Genomic DNA, 20,318 nt, shown 5'->3' with positions numbered 1-20,318 from the left:
TACCAGTCTTCCTCTGAACACTTGCACTCACGTACACACCAAAGCCCGAAGCTTTACCACAAACATTTCAATGGAGACACTGTTCTAGGCTTATCCCATGGGTAGTATATTTCTGTTGACCTTTAGCATATCTCACAAGCTGTCCTGGGTTTTGCAAAACTATGAGGGGAATGTGCTATGCACCGAGCAATTTGAAACAATACAGTTGTCTCCTTTTTAAAGACAGGAAGTGAAAATGCAGTATTAACTCCCCTGCAATTACCAGTGAAGGTGGGGATCGTATGACAGCACTGGCTGGAATTTAACCACAGTTAATGAAAACATCTCCATGCACAAGAAAAAATGCCATTAGATCTCCAATGGCACCAGACTAGCTGGAATAGTGACTTGGAACAGTCACTGCTTAGACACAGAGTAAGATAAGGTGGAATTAAGTGGGAGAGGGGGTCAGGACCTCTCTGGAAAGGAGTTTGGTTGAAAGCCTAGCAAACCAAATCTACAGCCCAGCACCCTAGCCCTTTCCTTTCTTCTGAGTTGAGTGTGCTTTGCATTCCTGCCAGGCCAGGGTCAGCCACTGCAACCACTGCAGCCGTCTGCTCTGCATGAGCTCTTCCTTGAAGGGTCAATAAAAACATAAAGTTCTGTCATTTAAGTAAGGGGTCAGAATGTTATTTGTTTTATGTAATTAACACTCATTTAACTGGGAAATTATGCTTATAATTAACAGTATTCAATAAATGTGTATTGTTGAGGAAATCGGCAGTAAACTTAGCTGTAATCCTCAATTAAAAAAAGAAAAGAGCTAGTCAGCAGCTTCTCCATGGCATCGCAGTGTATTTTATCCATGGCATTGCCATCTTCTACTGTGCTAGCCATCAACCAGGAAGACTCCTCTGTTGTTTCTCTTTTGCTTGAGCCAGGCTCTTAGTGCAATGGTGGCGCAATGTATAGAGGTCTGTGGTGCTGTAGAGCTGCAGCTACAGGAAAACTGAAAAGGAGAAAGGGCTGTAATTCCTACTGAGGCGGAAGAATTCAGCTGTGTCTTCAGATGCTTAATATACTGGAGTAATGTTCTCTCTGCAGGAGCCACACTTCACTGCCCGTTAACTCTTGCCATGTCGGATATAACATTGGGTTGCTCCTTGGCTTTGGCTACATTTTGAAGGAGTGCTGAAAGCTTCTGAAACTCAGAGAGGATGTGTTGATGCTTATGTAAAAATCAGATCTAACTTTGCATCTCAAAAATAAATCTGCAAAAGTCCATATTTTTTCAGTCTACTAAACTTTCTCATTTTGAAGGGAGGCAAGAAGTAAATTGAATATACCTTCTAAGTGTCCCTTTGCCTTTTGGCATTTTCTCTCTGAAACATAAAATCAACAAGGAAAATGCAATACAAAGCCTCTGGGGGAAAAAAAAACAACAAATGTATTGCATCATTTCTTAAGATGCTGGAAAGTTCTGGATGCTCAGAAGCTGCAGTCTGCAGGAGTCCAAGTTAGCACACTATATCAAGCACAAATTCTGTGTGTGAATTCCATCACTTAACTCCCCAGTGTTCTCCCTCTAACATGTGATTTATGTCCACGTACAGTGCTGTGAAATTTGGCATACTGCTTCCTTTCCTCCTATGCAAGTTTTACTCTCTTCCTTGATAAATATCATCTACTAGGTTATAAAAATCAGCTCTAAAATAGACTTTGGCCCATGTTTTTAGGCACTTCAATGTCAGATTTTAATCCCCTTGGAAGCAAGACATCTGTTCATGTGTAAGCAGCCACACCTGGCATCTTCAAGCTGCCTCATGCCCAGGCCTCAGTGGGGTTCTCGGATCATTTTCTCCCTGGTCTCTCTCATGTTCCAGGCCTGATTTTTTCTCTCATTTTTTTTTCTTCTTTCTTTTTTTTAAATATTCATCACATCATACCTATCAGGTACCTCACATAGAATACAACTTGGAACAAGACCACTTTGCCCAGTGCACTGTTTAGAGCACCATAGTGGGATATGTGAGATTTGCTGCCATGTTTGAAGCACAGGTCATTATCCTGTTGGCAGTCTGCCCTACACTTTGGTGTAATTTCAAGGTGAGTTGTCCTGAACCTCATTGATCGGATTTCTTTTCCTTTGAGTGACTCACAGCGTCATGGATTTGGCTCTACCTTTCTCCTTCCAGTCTCAGCCAAGTCATCCCACATTGCTGGGGTGACGGATAAGGTTCTGGGCTTTCACTGTGAAGAACTGATAAAACTTAATTACATATTTCCCTAAGTGCCACCTCTATCCTTAGCTTTTGGCAGTCCACCCAGCCTGACTGGCTTCTGCAGGTCTCACTAATAGGTAGTTCAGCCTTCTTGCGTGTTGCTGAGGAATACCTCACACCTTAGGACTTCAGGGATGCCTGCTGTGTGGTCAGGTGCCTTAAAATTAGGAAGAGTTGAAAGTGGCAACTCTTAAAAATCCCTCACTGATTGTAGCTTCTGGAATTTCTTTGCCTTTGAAAACTGTTCCTGTTTATCAGCACAGTATTGTCTCTTTCTTTTTGTGTGCCCCACTGGAAGTGTCATCTTATCTCCAAAACTCCATAGTGTATCTCACCATCTGTACACTCTGTAACATGAAGAATCTCTGAATTTGCTTCCTCCAGCAATGAGCTTATGCACTGAAGTACGATGAACATGGAGCGCTGTTTGCTTGAATAGCTGCTAAAGTTATTAATAGTCTCAAAAAACATCCTGGAAATTCTTTTCAGTCCATTCTTAGTACTCGTTGACCTCAAACTGGCAAGCACATGAAAAAATGTTGGGAGGGGAAGCATGGATTAATACAAGAAAATAGAAACCACATGATGGAGGAAAGAAAGATCAACAAGGCAGTATTACTGAAACAGAGGGCTCCTTCTCACTTCTCATCCCACCTCCTGTCCTCTTCAGCATTTTTGATGAGGTATTTCTCTTGTCTAACTGTTGTTCTTCTTTCTTATTCCTGTAAAAAGGTCAAGTCTATCTCTTCAGCTTGTCTCTCTCTAAATAACCCAGCAGAAATGTCATTTTTACTATTATTAATTATTGTTGCTGTTACTAAAAGGAAGGCCTGTGTAGGGGTGTGTGTTAGCGGCCTTGAAGAGCTCTTGGGCCACAACGGGAACTGTAGCTTCACTGAGTTTGTTCAGCCATTAGCAGCTTCCTACATGTCTCTTTGTAGCCTTACTTTAAAGCCCCCTCTTTTCTCAAATATGCAGTACCAAAGCATTCAGGAGCTGCAGAGCAGCTTGGCTACACCACATCTGAGACTCTTCATTCTCTCTGTATCTCTTTGTAGTGAGCAGCTGCTGATACCTTCTTGACAGCTGTTTCTCTGCCATGGTCCCCAGACTCTTGGATGTCTGCAGATCACTGCCAAAAAACTCAAGAAAAGTTACTGTCGAAAGCAAATCTATGTGTTATACAGCAGTATGCTTGTATAGATTCTCCTCTTCTTAAGGCTCTCTTAAAAAGAACACTGAAACAGTTTTGGAGGCCGACACGTTGGAAACCACTGGGTAGAATAGTTTGTATGTAGAGATACTGTTAATTGCTGAATGCTCTCAGCTCCCACTGTCACTTTAAGCTGCTGACAGGAGAATTCTTTAGGGCCATAGTACACCTAGATACCTGTTCAAGGCAGAATTATCTGATCATTTGTGCTCTTCTGAGATCTCTCATCCCCTCTGTTTTGTTGTGTCAGATGGTTTCAGCAGGACTTGGGGGTACCTTGACATCTTGAAGGACTGGGCCAAAATAGAGGCACATTACATCTAATCCCATCAATAGACTTTGCAGCATTGTTTTGCTTTATGAAAATTGCACATTTGTACTATAATTGAAAAGTAGTAATGATAGCTTAACTAATAGAAAGGGCATTCCAAAACACATTTTTCTTTCACAGCTCAGCCTTTAATTCTTAAATGGCTTGCTGTCAAATCTTTGAAAGCCAGAGATTATTATTTGTCTGCTATTAGAAATTGCGTGTTAGAAGTCTCATCTATGTTTTGTGCCATGTGTACAACAGAACTAACAGTGCTACAGAAAAATCGCTTTTGAAACTTCTCATGCATTGCATAACTGCTGGGAATTTGTCAGCCCTGACCGTAAAGCAGGTAGAATAACTGTCTGAGCATTCATTTAGGATGCAGTTTTCTGGCTGTGCAATAGAGAGGCAGATGTAGCCCTTATTTGATGGAAGAATGGGCAGCTGAGTTGCTACCACCGTGTTACATGACATATATATACAGCTCTTACCAAGAAGTGATAAAAATCCTCAGTCCTCTGTGCAACCCTCACTTCCTTTAAGTACTGCTGTCTTTTATTAGCGAATAGATCCAACTCGTGTTAGTAATTTCCTCCTACTACTCAGTAGGTGCATCTTTAAACAAACGATGGAGCTCTTATTGACCTCAGCTTATTGCAATGGTTTCCTTCTTGCTGTTAGATTTACGAGTTGGCTGATACAGCAGGACAGTAATGGCAGTTCTGATACTGTGCTTTGTTCCTCACATGTTTCAATAGTTGCACACTTGATAGTCTGTTGCTTAAAAGATGTATGACTCTTGCAGTTTGAGAAACACCTTTTTCCCTGTGTTGTCTTCATTATACCCCTTCAGAGAAGCACAACAAACACACCCTGCCACCTCTTCCATCTTGTCTTCAGCATTTGGTAGTAATGCATGTGTCATTACTGTGATTGCTTTTGTTACGGATCTGTTGCAGTATATAGTCAGTGTACTTTTATATGCTCTTGACTTACAAGGAAGCTTTATCGTAATGATGTTGTTTGTTTTCTCACGTGACCAAAAGATGAACCTCCTAGGGTGTTCACTGATCAGTACTGACAGACTGGTCTTTCTGGAAAAATATTGCTTTGAGCTCACTTACTTAAAAACAAGGCAATGAAATAGAATAGTCAATGGAAAAGGTACCCATTTAGGTTAGTTTCATGATTTTTTTTCCACAATCCAATTTACTTCTTATACTGTCTTAAACAAGTGATAATAAGACAATTTTTTATCTTCTGGTGACTTATGTTTTAACAGAAAGCCTGAGGTATGGTCTTTATAATAAATTCTTGCTCATTCATATATTTTCTAATATATCAAACAAACAAAATAAGAAAACAAACAGGTCCAGACCTGAGGTGATCCCAAGAGTGCTCAGTGGTTCAATATGAGGAGAGTAGTGACATCTCACTCACTTAACTCCTTTCCCAGAATTTAGAGCAAAGGAACTTGTATCCTGTTAGCCCTGTGGTCAGCTTGGTTCCCCTGCTGAAAAACAAACCTAAAGGAAAAAAAAGGAAACATTCAGCACAATTAGTTATTGGGACAGAAGATTAGATAGTAGCAATGCCTTCACCTCTGAATTTTGCTCATTTCTGAAGTGAGCACAAGCAAGAGATACACAAGAGATACTTTTCTGAGGATTGGTTTTACTTTCAAAGAAAGTCACATTACCGGCCTCAATCACAGTAGCTTGCACTAGCAACCCCAGCTGAGTGATGAGAGAATGTATTTTCTCTCTTTTTTTCAACTTTGTTGGATAAATCAGACAGCTCTACTGAAGACCAATTTTTCTTTTAAAATATAATTAACTGCTGTTTTCCATCGTCTGTTCAGTGCCCCTGATGTCATCATGGAACTTGTGCCAATGTTGTAGGCAGAGGTCTTAAGAAATGGCCCCAAATGTTGTCACTGGAGAAAAGTAGAGATGGAAGGGAAATTTCTGAGCGTACTTGGGCTCTGCATTGCTGTGGATGTTCTGACTTCATTTGTTCTGATCTTTCCCTGAATGACGGTGGTAGATGTTATGTTTGGGATCACCAGCCAGTTTAATGTTAAAACTGTTGAAGGTAGTGGGTCTCCAACACTTAGCTTTACTTTACTTTGGATCTCAGCATTTCTTCTGTTTCTAAGGAGCCAGTTAGCAGCTTACAATTCTGAGGTCCTTTTTTTCTTTTTAAAAATAAGTAGTATTTGACAATGACTTGTGATCTTGTTGGGCTTCCTCATGCTTCGGCTCCTCACTGAAAAACAAAAAATGATCACAGCAGAAGTTTTAGACACACAGCAGAGTTTTATAAACGTGTCGGTTGTCTAGGCATGGCTAAGAGATGCTCTGGATTCTCTCGTTATGAACTTCAAAATTTATGTCCATAAAGGTCATGGATTTGTTGACTAATTGAGATTTAGATCTCTCAGTGCTATAACTATATTGGAAAGAAAACTGATAGAGAAAGATGTTCTAAAAGGCCCATACACATACATTTTTCTTAGAATCGTGGAATAAGTTTGTGTTAAAAGAAACCTTAAATATCATCTAGTTCCAATTCCACAGCTATGGGCAGTGACAGCTTACACTAGACCAGGCTGTCCGAAGCTCCATCCAACCTAGGCTTGAACACTTCCAGGGATGGGGCATCCAGAAAATCTCTGGGCATTCTTCTTTATGCCAGAAAATGTTTGAAGGATGCATTAGATCCCATTAAGTCAATGACATTTTAAAAAATCCTCTGAATATCTAAACAATTACAGTTGCTTCTATGTCTTTAGATTTCTTACTTCTATATCACTAAATAATCTGTTACCCTAGTTCCTTTGCTTTTCTTGTTACACATGTAAAACTTTCATATAGATGGCAACTTATTTTTATTGAATCTTGGGTCCTGATATAAGATTTGGAAAATGTTTACAGCGGGGAAATCCCAAAGGACTTTGCTGGCTTCACTGGACCAAGTGAGATTAAAAAACCTTCAAGTACATTGCACGCAAATGCAGTTTGAACAGAGCCATGTGCTGATAAATGTGGAGGGAAAGGGTTGTCTTAGCAGTAACATGCATCCCACTTTCTAGAACTTCTGAAGATAGAAAATATTTTTAACAATTAGACCCCCCTTCATTTAGTTTCCATTACAAAAGTGAGTCATGTGTACATTGTAAGTAAGCAATAAAACCAAGATTCAGCAGAACTCCCTAAAGATGGCACTTGATATGTGTGAGCAGTACTACTGGATTTGTGGGATTTATTCCATAACTTTAATCTCACTGTTCTCTGGGCAAGGAGCTTCTACCTGCATCAGGGAGTTCAGCACATGGCAGCTGTGTTAGATTTGTTTCTGTGCTGTTATGTGAACTGTGCAGGCAATCAATATGTACCTATCCAGATGCACATCTGCTCTGGAAAATATTTAATTAATTGTATCGATTACAAGACACGATGTCGGGCAGCACATGTGAATTTTCTTATCTATAATGTTCTGCTAACTCATGGTGGAGTTGTGAGATTCGATTTTTCTTTCAAGTATCCTCTGCAATTTCAACCCCCAGTTTCATTTGTGTCTTCCTTTTCCCACTTGCTCTTATCAATAAAGAGCTTGGAGGCCAAATTTTGCTTGCATTCTGTATTGCCATTGAGAACAATGAAACTCAAGTGAAATGGGCTGTTGAATGAGGAGTTATCTGAAAGTACATGTGTATCTGAGCAATGTGAAGATTGTTTAAATGCAACATAAATATTTGATACATCTGACCTAATTCAGGTGCAACAGCAATCTCTTAGATGACCTTGACCTTCAAGCAGGGGGGCCCAATCTGTCTGTGTGGGTCTTTGTGGCCTTCTATGAACACTGGAGTGCCAAAATTCATGGACAAGTTTATGCCTGCAAATCATATTTGGAGTTACATGTTCTTGTTTCTCTTTCTTATTTCAAATATTCTTCGCATGCAAAGTTTAAACTTCTGGTTCCTGTGAACCCCAGTCATATTCACCAAATTGGTCTAGGAGCCCTTGCACTGGTAACAATGAGGGAACGGTGACCTTGGGCAAGAAAGCAGCAGTGACCTTTTGGACAAGGCTGGGAAAGACAGCTTCTTTCACCAGCACCACAGGACCTGGAAGAGAATATCTGTCTCTAACTGAACTAACACTTCTGCTGTACACTAGCGAGCTAGTGGTAATTAGGGTGCTGTCAGCAAAGACCTCTTAATTTGAGAGGAGAGCCAGTGTGTTTCTGAATGAAGCAGGTCAGTGAGGCTTTGACCTGCAATATCTCCCTGTCCCTTGTGTGGTGCACCAAGAGCCGCAGGTCGTGTCCAGGGCACACTGAAATCCCCTGTGCTGCTCATACAATGCTTCGGTTACTCTGATTGCATATTTGCAGAGTATTTATAGCTGGTTTCATGCAATGACTGCTCACAGTCTGTACATGATGCTAACTCACTTTTTTCTCTTCTGGAATCTTCTAATTGTGCATTCAGAGCATTCTCTTCCCTGTAATATCCATATGAAGGCTTGTGGGAGGAATTGGCATTCACTCTGCAAACATCGATGTTCTATTTAAACAGGTGTCAGGCAAACCCATCTGAAGAAATTATAAAGCTTAAAGGTGTCTTCACTCCCCATTTGTGATTTATGTCATTCTGTGCAATGAAAAGACATTCTTGAATCTTAACTGCCTTCAGGAATATTCTCCATCTGAAAATGCTTCAGAGATGGCTGAGTATTATTTAACCAGAAATTTAAGAGCAATACATAGCACCTTTTAGAAACTGCAGGGAAGACTGATATGAAAAAGTCTTGGTCTCTTTCAGACTGTAAACAAGAAGCAATAAATTAGCTGGACTGATTTCAGCAGTATGAAACAGATTATGCTCTGTCAATCAGGGTAAGACTTGCTCTTGTATGTGACAGGTCTTTGAAAGAACAGTTTTAGAAAAGAAAAGGCATAATGACCATGGAGGAAGCTGTGTACTGCCTCTTAAAATACGCACTGAGAATTGGTATAGGCAGGAAATATGCAAGGTAAAAGTTCTGAGGTGGAGTAAATGCTCACAGAGAGGCTCTTATATTAATCAACACCTTTAAAAACTACTCATTTCTGACCACATCAATAGTGATATACCAAATAAAAAGCTTGAATTAAAAAAAAAACAAACAATGCCAGACAAGTTGTTAGCAGCAAACGCAATGCCCCAAAGGAATTACTTAAACCATTCTAGCCAAAGAGACAGAATAATGAGACCATCATTCTCATTAATGAAGGATGCGGAAGAAACGATCAAGTAATTGGTAGTTAGTAAACAAAGTTCTCTAAACAGGAACTGCCAATAAAATAGCACGCTTCTATTTTTGCTCATTGGAAGCACTTCTAAAATGATGAATTGGGTGATTCAAACCCATGAGATCTTACAAAGATAATAAGAACTTTAATTGCGTTCTGTTTTTTGAAGTCTTTTGTATAGCTCGTGTTTCTGTAGCCAAAGGTCTTGAAGGTTACTTTAGAGAAGAAAGGAAAGAAGAGAAGAATAAAAAAGAGAATAAGCAAGAGTTCTTCCTGTGAACCCTGGAGCTGAGTCTTCAGGAAAGTCATCAAAAAATATGAAACTTTTGTTTAAAAACTACAAACACTAGCAGTATGTATGGTACTTAAGCCAGCTGAAGGGAGCAGTGCTGATGGCAAGCCATCCTACATGAAGGACATATAAGATATCCAAGCAGATAGGCAGCACAGTAACTATCCTAAATGCTGCCAATTCTGTGGAAGGCAAAAACCTTTGTTCTTGCCTCCTCTATCCACAGATATGCATGTGTATAATTGCATGTAACATATATAGTGTATATATGGCATATATAGATATATACCATGGGTTGCTCTGAAATTAATGCCTCCTATTTATTTCCATGGAAATTACAACAGATCTAAGGAGCACAATAACACTATATTAAATGAGCAAATTCTCAGCTACAAAACACTGTTTTGCAACATAGTCACCACCATTAGCTATACATTTTTACCAGCGATGAAGGAGTTCCTGCATGCCATGTTGGTAAACAGCTGCATGGATGTCTGGAATGTGGTTTGTTTTCCACATTGGTCACTACTGCTGAAATGCACCACCCACTGCCTCACTGTGCCTGCATCTACTGATTGGTCTCCATAAACATTCAGCAAGCATCAGTGAATGTCAATGGGTGCCATTTTTTCCACATGGAGGAATTCTATGACGAACCTTTTCTTCATACATGCTTCTATGTCAGACCCCATTCTGTCAGACTGCCTCTCTGCTGCCATCTGTCACTTGGCAACAACATGTAACATAATATTGGTGGGAAGGTTCAACCTCTACTGCCATACCACCAACATCCGCCTCTGGCATCGTGATCCAACATCATAAAATAGGGGGCATTACTTTTGGAGCAGCTCTCATAGATACACACACATATATAGTTACACATGCATTGGATACAATAGCCTAGGGAGAACCATAGTCATACCCTGCCAGCACTGAGGACAAGAATTTCAACAGAAGGAAAAGAAGAAACTGAGCATTGTAGCTCACAGGAGTGGAATGAAATCACCATTTTTTTTTTGTAAAAGTTTTAGGATCTGAAAGACCTATTTAAAGTTTGTAGTGACAACTATGTTAACAACCTACATCTTCACAGATTTTGAGTGTTCTCCAGTTTTTTGAGTGAAATTTTTACAGGATATAATATTTTGGTTAAAAAGAGAAACTGTTTATGTCCACTGCACTGGCTCACCTGTGCAATAGGCACTGGTACGTGTCTGCTGCTTTGGCTGCTCACAGCAGCCCAGCTCTTCCCCACAATTACTATATCACATTTGCCCCCAAGACCTCCAGCATCACTGGAGAAGCCCATCTCCCAGGACATCCACACCACCACAGCATATTTCTGTACATGGATCCACCTCCACAGCACTTCAGCACTTATCAGATTAGAGGAGGAGGGCAGAGGAGACACTTGGAGGAATCTGTTGTGGAGGGAAGGAATAACCAGGCTTATGTTGCTCTCAGACTGCATCCCACTTGGTAAGGTTGTTTGTTGCTTCTGCACCCAGCATTTCCCTGCGGGATCAGAATGACTGTGACTGTGGTGACAACTGTGACATGCAGGAAGATCAGCAGGGCCCTCAGGAAAGTTTAGCCTCTAAAGCAGACAAAAATCAGAATGGATATGTACTGCAAGGAGTGAAAATTTATTCAACTTGTGAAGAATACTAAAGGGAAAGGAAAGGCCATCTTAACATTTTTGGCTGTGTCGGTTTAATGTTTGATAGCTCCTGTTTTCCAGATGAGTTGAGCTACTTGTATAACTTTCTGTGCTCTGCACAGAAGAGGTGCTTACAGCAAGGCAATTTAAAGTTTTCAAAGTTATTCGATATCTCTTGACACTTTACTTAATAACTGCTTCAAATGACCCAAGGGTGAAGTCACTATCAGCACTACTACAACAGCTATAATGGCACACTACTGTCACCTTAATGGCTTTATGTACTGCTAAATTTAATGAAAAATGTGCCACTTCAGTGAGGCCAAAGATACCAGAAAATAGGGTTTGGGAAATAACAGTGCTACTGTGGAAATGTCATCTCCTTGAAGAGATGAAGCTGAAGAAATTCATTTAATAAAGTTATAAAAATCCTCATAAATGTTCGACAGTTTTATGTAAATGCAATAAACCAAAGGCATAGGGAGAAGAAGTGAAACTCATTTCACATTCATGATGCACATCAAAATTATAATGCAGATGAGGACAAAACGACCTATAAATGTTAAGCACATGGTTTAATATATGAAATGGCATCAGTAGCCCTGCTGGGTGGAAAAGCGTGGTGTTGTGACATGAAGGGCAGCATGGCGTGTACAGCCCTGGGTCAGGTTCTGGAAGGGCAACGTGCAGTCCTCCTTCCTTTTAAGTAAGTGTTATCTTTGTGGGTCTAATCAGCAAAAAAATGAAAAAATGAGGCATATGGGTGTCTGTAATTCTTCGAAGCTTAATGTCGATAAGATCATGCTTACCTCTATTGAATGCTTTTATTGCCTAAAGGTGTGAAGTTGACCCTGTGCTGAAAGCCAGCACAAGATCCTCTAGGACTGTAGATGCCTTCAGGGTGAAAGCTGCAGACTTCTTGTGTTTGGCCTAATTAGAGTTCAAATGAGTGTGCAGATGACATCTCCTCACCCCATAAAAGCAGCAGGATGGAAAGCAATAAAGTGTCCCACAGCTGGACAGAGGGGTGGATGACGCCCTTTCAGCCATGCTGCCCATGGACCTGTGCACATATAGAGCCCACTGTAGCACACTTGGGTCTCTGGCATCAGCACCGAGTGTGTCTTGTGCCACTCAGGACATTAGTCTGACTTCTGTCTGTAGTAGACACCTAGGTACAGAGAATTTCCTAATGGAGAACCTGTACCACGGATTTTAATGTCAGAACAGGACCCTTGGGGACTCTGGGGCAGGATGTGGAGGCTTGGGGTTGCTGACAGTATGGCTTCCCCAGCTTTCTGCCTTGCTGCTGGCATATGGACAGCTGGACGTGCTCCTGAGCTCCCTATGAGCAGCTGGGACATCACTGACTTTGCAGCTCTGCTCTGCAGGTTGTGCCAGGCAGCAGTTATTGGGTGAGCTGCTCCAGCAGCCATGCTGGCGCTGGGGCAGACAGCTGGCACTGGCAGCCGTGCAACTTGGGCTGCCCATGGGTCACAGGCTTGCAGACGTTCTCCATTTATCACAGCTCACTCTTCAGCACAGGAAGTGTTAGGGCTTTGCTATTTATTTAGTTTGCTTGCTCTTCTACTAGAAATCTTTGTCATTTCCATTATCGCTCATCGCTTCTGAGCAATAATTCCTGAATGTAAATCAGAACAAGTTAAAGATCATCAAAGGAAGGGAGCAGAAACAGATTTGATGCTGTCACATCAACAAACCTGCCAGATTTGCAAGTGAAGAGCTGGAAAGTACGTTAGAATGACTCATTGTCATGGTTTCAACTGGGAAGGTTTGCAGCTGGTTAGGTAAGTACATTGAGGAAAGAAGAAAATGTTGAATGAAGAAGAAATCTATGCCAAAGGCATACTGGCTTTGATAGCTCGTTCCCATGCTGAAATTTAGACAAAGGGCTGCTAGGAAATTCTGTTTCTTAATGTCTAGATCCTGTTTCAGATCATGTTCAATTAGATGTGCAGATTGCTGCAAGCTCCAATATGCTTGTGCACTGCACAAGGACACTTGGAGAAAAAAAAGAAAAAAAACCAAACTGACAAACAAAAAACCTTGCATTAAAAATACGATGGTAAAACAGATTATTGATGCTGTTCTTGAGCACGTAATAATTCTATATTAAATTAATTTATCCTCCAAAAGAGTGGTCAAGGCACTGGAACGGGCTGCCCAGGGAGATGGTTGAGTCAGTGTCCCTGGAGGCCTCCAAGAAATGTTTAAATGTTGTACTAAGGGACATGGTTTCATAGGGAAATATTGGTAGTAGGTGGGCAGCTGGACAAGATGATCTTGGAAGACTTTTCCAACCTTGGTGATTCTATGATTCTGTGACATGTTAATTTAAGCCATGTAGTAAATAATATTCTAAATACCAGTATCTCTCTTGCTAATGAGATTTCTGATCCTATTGACCATTGAACACAGGCTGATTTTGATGTGTTTGATATTTCAGTAGAATTTACCTGTGGCCTGATGACCAGGGTACCCTTTTGGGAAGGAAGAGGTGTGAGACTGCACACCCAACATCTAGGGTGACCGTAGTCCCCAAGTCTCCTGACTGTGACATTGCTGCATACACAGCTGTCCTCCCTTGTGGAAATGCTCTTCCTGTCAGGAGGCTGAACCATTGGCTGGACTTCTGGTACCCTGAGGTGTCCAGGCTGTGCTGGACTTTCCGACAGAGCACTGTGTTCACTAACTCTGGCCTCAGGAAGATCTTTTCCAGGGTGTTTTAGATGTGGAAGCATCTCTGAGTGAGCAGAAAGACCCAGGGCAGGTCAGAATGGTCCTTCAGCAAGCTTTAATTTTCTCCTGTTTAACATTCTTTCTTCTTTAGCGTTGCACTATTTAATGTGGGGCAAGCAATTTCCTCTGTACTGCATAAACGATAGGGATATGTGTTTGGGTACATGTGTCTGGTCTAAATCCTCTGCCACTGGTTTCATAGAGCCCTATGTGCTAATGGAAGGCCACATGGCCCATGTCAGGGAAAAAAGCTCCAGCTAAAGCAGAGAAGCAGCATTGTGTTGTGTTTAGCAACAGGCTGAAACAGATAGTATACCTCACATTGGTGTGGGTGTGCACAGCTCAACACGTATCCCAAACCCAGTAAGTTAGGTGGGTGTTTGGAGCTTGATCAGAGACTTCAGTCTCACCTACCATGTAGACATACCCACCCCCATTTCCTTGGATCACTCTCCTCTGACTGGACATCCAAATCTTGTGTTGCAAAGCAAGAGTTAGAGGACACCGCATGCTTTCTTGGGGTCTCACCTCTCATAGTTTGTTTGTATCTCACTTAAGCCTGAAAATATGATGTACATTGAAAAGCTTCCAGTCTATGGAAAACTGTCACAAGGTATTCGTAATATATGAATGGCTTTCCTTTAAAGGAGTTTCACTGGTGGAGAAATAAACAGATATTTTTTTCTTCAGTTCTTGGCTTTTAATCACCTGTCAATTAACCAGGAAACAGAATGTAAGCATACCAGGTGTTCAGATCTTGAAATTATCATGGTTTTTTAATTGTATTTCTTTACAGTTTGATTAGTCTTCATCTTCTGACCTAAAGCCGAAAACATGAGAGTAATTGCTTGAAGTGAATATGGGTTTCTAGGTCAAACAGACCTTAGGGGCTGAATCTGCACATATGTATCTTATTTGTCCCAGCTGTTGAAGTCTGTTTGTTCTGTAGCAACTATTTGTGATCTGCTAGTGGCCATTATGCAGGAAGATACTGAGGTGTAATAAGTCCTGCAGAATTAGTAGTCTACTTGTGGGTGACATGCAATAAGCTAATGACACAAAGAAGAAAGGTGGGAGGAACAGCAGGGATAACAAAAACAGGATTGTGTGGTTGTATAGATGATGTATGTGGGTAGACTGAGGCTCTGAATCACATGTGGAAGGGACACCACAGAAATCCAAAGAGCTGACACAGCACTGCTCACCTTGGTACAGGAAGGCTCCAGTGGAGAGCGAGGTCAGACACCCAGAACAGAGGCCTGGGGACACATCTCGGGAGGGCTGCAGGAAGCTGGCCATTGTTCCGCTCCCTTATATTGATGCTGTGAGAGACCTGGGAAGAAGGGAAGGCTTCCAAATCAAATAGCAGCTTTCCATGAAGCCTTTTTTGGGGCCGCTGCTGACATGAGAGGGAAAGGAGGCAGAGCACTAAATGACCTTGTGTTTTTGGCTTGAGACTTGTGTTCCTGTTGCTGCGTTTATGGGCTGATGGTATAACGTCAGTGTTGCCTTTGATGTGTGCCAAGCTATTACCAGCGATGTATGCAGTAACTCATTCACTGGGGACTAGATACTAGGCTAGGAACAGTTTCATCTGCCGGTGCTAGAGTGTATGAAGTGACTGCTGCCGATTCATACTTCTAATGTTTTCCTTGAAGCATTTTGTCAACATTTGCCTATGTAATGCTTGCATAAAAGGTGGCCTTACTTTGATGTATGGAGGTTTTTGAAACCCTAATCAGGAAGTCTTATATCCTTACATAATCCCTGACTTCCACAGCAATCTTCATTACTGAAACTCTTTCACATAAGAGTCACAGCCAGTCATGATCCATAAAGACAGAGCACCAGTCCCGAAGAGTTCTGTCAGACCAGGTTTTGTATGAAATGGTGCACAGAGGTGTGTTACGAAATGAGTAGGAAGCAGAAGTGGGTCTTTATAAAAACAGTGCATCTTTGACTTTTTTTTGTTTTCAGAAAGCATACATCATATTTCCTTGTGAAGTAATGAAACATTTTAAGAAGCTTGGCAGAAATGCCCAAGCTGTGGACACAGTGAGAAGGGGCTAGTACTGATATCCCTGAAATTTCTCTTTCATTGGCAGCACATTCTTTAATTTCTTTCTTTTTATTTATTTATCTGGGGAAAACAGTGATTGTGTAATAGCAGCTTTTCCTTAATAAATTCTAAAGCCCAAGTATTGTCTTTTTTCTCTCGCAAGGCAGAGAATGGTGTATGTGGATGAGCACAACATGACAGTTCAGGTTTAGCCTTCTCTGAAATTTACTGTGCTTCTGGATGAGAGTGGGGAGAAACTGCCGCTCTTTGTCTTGCAGGTGAAACGAGCATGTTTAAAAGGTGCTTGCATGCTTAGCAGATGTTTTCCATTTCTCATTTGCTTTCATTATTAAAAATAAATAGCAGAAAAACACATGGGGCCAGAGTGCCTCCTTACATTTCAGAATTCAAATATACAAATGTGGTTTCTTCTCAATTTGAAGGAAGTAAGAAGTTATGAAGAATTCACTTATTTTGCATCTTTTCTGAACATCTTAGATGGGAATTCAGACATTATTTCCACACTCTTTAAAGCCCTGGAGCGAATCTGTCAGGATACCCTGTACAACAGATTTAAAAGAAAAGTTAGCAAAGTGAGAGTCATGCCTGATGGTCAGCACTGTGCCGCCGAGACAGGCTGACCTACAGCTCCAGCTGCGGGCTGAGCCCTGACCCATGACCAGGAGGTGCTTCCGGTGCCCATATTTAATTTCCATGCCTGAACTAACCCACCCACACACCAGACTAATTCCCGCTGTGCCTGACATTTCTGTTCTGAATAGGCTCCAGCATTCGTGTGCTGGCTGGGAAGATACACAAATACACTTCAGCCGTGCAGGTCTGCTTCCTCTGAGCTTGTGGTAGCAGGGGAGAAAGCCAAAAGGGAACTCAAAGGCAGCCCTGCTGTGCCGAAACGTTGTCGGGGCCACCAAGAGTCACAGCCTTGGAGCTGGACACAGTTGGTTCAAATGAGTCTTTCAATGGAATTACACCAGAAACTACAATGGCTCATTATCAACAAAAATATACTAAAACAGAAGTGCTGATCACTGCTCATCTTTCTACAGGAATTCGTCTATGCAAAGGCTGCTCTCTGAGAGGCTTTGGCCCCAGCGTGAAATGACACCATTTTTAGCAGAACTCTACAGCATTTGAAGAAATCGATGTTAATTGGCCGCAGTGCATCTGGGCCACTTCCAGCACGTGCAAGGAGCAGCCAGAAGCAAGGAGCCAAGTGCCTGGAGAGTGGCACAGGCACGGTCCTGGCACTGCCTGCACCAGAAGCAGGTATTTCATAGACTCATAGAATAATGGGTCTTAGGTTGGAAGGGATCTCAACATTCACCGAGTTCCAGCACTCTGCTGTGGGCAGGGTTGTCAACCACTAAGTCAGGCACCAGTTCAGGCTGTCCAGGGCCCTATCCCAACTGGCTTTGAACACCTCCAGGGATGGGGCACCCACAGCTCCTCTGGGCAGCCTGTGCTACTGTCTCACTGCAGCAGGTTTTCCACTCTCTCAGTGAAAAAATTCCCATCGACATCTAAATTAAATATTCCTTCTTTTAGTTTAAAACCATTCCCCCTTGTCATATCACTATCTGCCCATGTAAAAAGTTGATTTTGGAGCTGATATGCAGGGGCTGAGGTCCTGGAGATGAGATTGCTTCAGGGCATTATTAATTATAAAAGCTGAAATCTCTGGCATAACAGGCAGTCAGAATAAAGTGCTTTCTCATGAGGGGAGGACAGGATAATGCAGACCTTCTGAATGTCTCTCATCAGCCTCAGAAGGATTTAATTTTAAGATTGCCTGAAGTTAAACCACCAGCTTAAGAGGAGCTGTGTGGAGAGGGAAATATAGGCTGCTTTATTACTTAAACATCCAGACTGTTGCACATATTGTGAGGCTAATTGCAAATGCTGCTTTCTTTTTCTTGGTTCGTTTTCATACCATTAATGCACAGGACTAGAGGGTGAGCAATTATTTCTCATCCCTTGTTCCATAACTGCAGGCTGTGCTTTTGAGCAAGCCGCTCCACCCCTCCAGCACTTTGTGCATTTAGCTGGTGATTGTCAAGAGAACAGCTGGTGTGAGGCAAGTGGTGTAAGTCCTATTTGAGCCTTTGAAATCCTCTGAGGAAGACTGCAAATGCTCTGGGCAGGGACTGCACAGCGATATGTCTGCAAGGCTGCAGCACAGAGGGGCACCATTTCTCACAGGGCCTTCAGGTGGGGCACCATTTCTCACAGAGGCTCCAGTCATCACAGTGCTCCTCCTTTTTTGTGTTAGAATGGAAAGGAAAACAAGGATGGACAATGAAAATGGGAAGATCAATGGGGCAAAAAATGGGGAGGTAGACTGAAAGGAGGGAAAGGCTGCGAGAGAATGACATGGGATGAAGACAACAAATAGAAATAGAAGGGATTTGCATGCAGGAAGGAGAGAGAATGAAGCAATAGCGGCACAGTGTGAAAAAAAATGAATATAAAAAATAGGAAGACAACAACACAAGTGGAACACATCAGATGAGGCAAACAGACAATGAAACGGTTCATGAGGGAAAGAGGAAAAGAGAGAGCGAAGGGAACAGTGCGTATTGATAGCTGAGCTCTCAGGAAAATGCAAATGATGGTGTTTAAGAAATCTTCCTGTGTTTCTTGAAATTAGGATGCTTCTGGCTCTGCCGCAGGATTGAGAGTGAAAGCCAATCCTCTTTGATCTGCTCCAGTGGTGTAGAATGACTCTAAGGGAATGTATCAATTAAGAAAATATTGAAATTGCTAGTACAGCATTTTACATATCTTAGGTCACACCAAAAGCAGAGTGCACTGGAATACAAATGAACTGTGATACTGGCATTACAACAATCCACGGAGCTTTTTGTGGCAAAGGGTAGGAAAAGGCAAGATTTTGGCTGTTCTATGGCTCTTAATGATGACCACTGTGTTAAAAAAATGCTGTGCTTTGATTGCCAGGGCTCACACAGTAGCAGTGCAAAACAGCACACTATGAGTTTGGTAACATCTTTCTTCATGAAAATATATGTCAGATTCTAACCAGTTAATTTCTTCAGGGCATGAGCAAAAAACCAGAGGCCACAGTGTGAAATGTCAGCTATCAGGCAAGGTTGCTCACAGCAGGAAAGCTGCAGTGTTTGTAGGCTGTCTTGCGTTATGATGACACAGACTTTAAAGACAACAGAGAGATGGGAAATGTAGAAAGGAATTTACTGGCCCAGATATTATGAGCACCTTCAGGTATGTAAGCTTCTACAAAGCCTCATCAAGCACCAGTTCCTAGTTCTTGCACAAGGCATTGTGGCATCTTTGCACCCTTCTGTTCCTGCCGTACAGCTGGGAGAAGCAGAGGGTGAGCCAAGCACTGACAAACGCAGATGCCTAATGGTGGGCCCCTGTCCTTGTGCTTCTGTGCCTACAGAAGGGCTTCCCACTCCATGCTGTTATTTATTCAAACAGAATCACTTCAAAAGGACTTTAAACAAGATTTTAGAAACAGAAAGTTCACCTTCTTTTCCCAAGTCCTTGTAAGTAATGAATGATGATCATTCATCAGATCCATCAGATCCATAGTTACCTGCCTTCACGAAGCAAGAAATCATTTCGTCTTCCTGCATTGTCATCCTCTCATGAATAGGATCCCCATCTCTGGCATTCATATGGGATATAATGAGAACCATGTATAATGCAGAACTGTAGGTCTGTCGGGAGCAGAGAGGAGAGTAATGTTCTGAGAACTGCACTAGCACTGGAAGCCTGTGATAGATATACTGCTGCCTCTAGTCACATGCAAGCTTGCTTGCATTTTTCCTGGCCCCATGTAGGAAGATTTCATCAAATAGTTTGATTAATGTTTCTTTTGTCTCTAGTGCAGATATGAAAAGTAGGTAGGGAGCCAACTGTCCTTTCTTTTTTTTTTTTTTAAACACAGCCAAGTAAGGATTTTAGGTATAACTCTAATCATGTTTTTTTTGTCTGATTCAAAAATGAATATAAAAAACATCACACATAGTAATATGCAGTAGTATATTCCGATTTATTCTGCTGTTGAAATGAAATAGGGAAATGACACTCTCAGGGCAATGTGTTATCAGCTTTCAAAATTCCCAAGAGTAAATTATGTAAATCTCTCTTCAGTCAAAGTCAACAGTCTTGTAGAAGAGTCAAACAAGGGTAATTCCAGATGAATCAAGCCAGGATAATATATGAGTACTCTGGGTGGAGAAACAGCCTGTCTTCCTTCCTGGTTGCAAGCATTGTGCTGTGGTCTTGCAGAAACAGTTTAAAGTAAAGGAAGGAAGGGATGTCTGGATAACCAGAATGGTTGGGAAACAGTTCAAAAAAACTGGAAAAAAGATATGCTTAATTTTGCTTTTGAGCTTTATTTTCAGTATTTTAACTACGTATTTTTTAATGAAATGCCATTGTTTTCCAAAGATGA

The 20,318-nt window shown here is 41.6% G+C and overlaps 2 long non-coding RNA genes across 3 annotated transcripts in view; one reads left to right on the top strand and one right to left on the bottom strand.

The window, feature by feature from the left end:
• LOC110392844 overlaps window positions 1-20,318 on the top strand; it is a 66,250-nt gene that overhangs the window by 5,492 nt on the left and 40,440 nt on the right. For both annotated transcript variants that reach the window (XR_002434647.1, XR_002434646.1), the window contains exon 2: window positions 16,927-17,146. This is a non-coding gene — a long non-coding RNA (uncharacterized LOC110392844). The remainder of the gene's footprint in view (window positions 1-16,926; window positions 17,147-20,318) is intronic.
• On the bottom strand, window positions 654-19,706 carry LOC110392845. The gene is made up of 3 exons (XR_002434648.1): window positions 19,386-19,706; window positions 15,006-16,419; window positions 654-6,055 (listed from the first exon to the last, which is right to left on the bottom strand). It is a non-coding gene; the product is annotated as an uncharacterized LOC110392845 (long non-coding RNA).

This window comes from Numida meleagris, chromosome 1, assembly GCF_002078875.1.
Source record: "Numida meleagris isolate 19003 breed g44 Domestic line chromosome 1, NumMel1.0, whole genome shotgun sequence".
Taxonomy (NCBI): Eukaryota; Metazoa; Chordata; class Aves; order Galliformes; family Numididae; genus Numida; species Numida meleagris.
The sequence above is the reverse complement of the archived record's forward strand: the minus strand, read 5'-3'. Positions and strand labels throughout refer to the sequence as shown.